This window comes from Otolemur garnettii, unplaced genomic scaffold (assembly GCF_000181295.1).
Source record: "Otolemur garnettii isolate 467f Iridium unplaced genomic scaffold, OtoGar3 scaffold00202, whole genome shotgun sequence".
Taxonomy (NCBI): Eukaryota; Metazoa; Chordata; class Mammalia; order Primates; family Galagidae; genus Otolemur; species Otolemur garnettii.
The window spans coordinates 57,661-59,186 of record NW_003852597.1 but is presented as its reverse complement, the minus strand read 5'-3'; the positions used below and the strand labels follow the sequence as shown (position 1 = coordinate 59,186).

The 1,526-nt window shown below is 50.9% G+C and overlaps 1 pseudogene; it reads left to right on the top strand.

Moving 5' to 3' along the window:
* Nucleotides 1–1,526, top strand: part of LOC111721909 — a 7,865-nt pseudogene that overhangs the window by 2,909 nt on the left and 3,430 nt on the right.

Below are 1,526 nucleotides of genomic sequence, written 5' to 3'. Positions count from 1 at the left end.
TTCTCCTCCCCTCCACCTGGGCAAGCCCTCCCCTGCACCACTGCCAGCTAGAGCTTTGTTCAAGGTCAACTAGATCACATCAGGTCTTCATACAATCTTCAGTGACTCTAAAGCAGGCGTCCTCAAACTGCGGCCCGCCTAGGACATTTATCTGGCCCGCTGGGTGTTTTTCCTGCTGCTGCCTGTCCTGCTTAGCAGCCGACACATCCCAGAGCCCACGGTCCAGCCCTCCAATGGTCTGAGAGACAGTGAACTGGCCCCCTGTTTAAAAAGTTTTAAGACTCCAGCTCTAAAGTTTCAGAGCTGAAAATCTCACTTAATTCACCAGATGCCATGTCTATTTATCATCTGTCACCACAAATAGAATGAAGATCAGGGAACACAGGGGGCTTTTCTGTCTACTTTACAGCCGCCTCTCCTGGGCATGTGTAATTCTGAACTAAGTAGCGAGTGTCATTTCTTCTCCACCGTCATCACAGGCCCTCCTGGGAAGGGGAGACTGGGCAACCGCTGTTAGCTCCCTGGTACACTTACCTTCCCTCTAGGCGAGGCCTCTTCCTAAGAGCATCAGTCAACGAGGAACGTGCTGTGTATCTGGGTTGCGGTCAAAACTCTAGCCCAGAGGCAGGTGAGGCTTTTTCACACCTGAAATGTGCTGACCAATGTGACAAAGGAACAGAATTGTCCATATGTTTAAATTCACATATCCACACGTAGCTGGCAGACAACATACTGGACAGTGCCACTCTACATTGGAGATTCTCAAGGGATTCACTCAACCCTATCCCCTGGCATCAAGCAAAATGCCTGGCATGTGCCAAATGCTTAGTAAGTGCCAAGTGAATGTCCAGCCTAAGTGGTCTCCAAGAGAGGGCAGGGAGTTCATGTTTTAATGTGGATCTGTGATGTTATTTTTCTCTAGTTCACCTCATCATCTGAAAGCCCATGTACCAGCATGATAACCTGGAAGAACCTCCAGATGGTAAGTCCTAGCGTTTCAGAATGACATTGAGACAGATCACAGACAGGCCAAATGGACTCTGCAGTCACTCTTCCAATGAGCGTTCAGGATGCAAGTTGGGGACATGGAGCAAGAAGGAATATACCAGGTGATGGGTGGACATCAGGCAGGAGGACTTGCCGTCTGCCTTATCTTAGGGATATGCCCAGCCCAGTGCCTGACTGCCAAGTCACCTCCCCTCTCTTCATTCTCTGTCCCCTTGCTGAGGTAGATGTTTTCCTCCCATTTGCCAGATGAGAACAGTGAGGCCCAGAGGAATGAGGCCACCTGGCAGGCTAGTCCTGCAAATGACTCCAAAGCCCACGTTCATTCTATGGTGCATCTGCCTCTGTCTCTGGAGACTTGTGGGGCAGGAGAGCTGTGGAGCTGCAGACACATGTGATGTCGACATCACAGTCGTTTCAGTGCAGGAGGATGGGACCTCCTGTTTCCCCCCTTCACCCTCTCTCTGTCGGGCTCCACTAGCTACACTCACTCATGTCCCAGGGTGTTGCTCTCTCTGCCT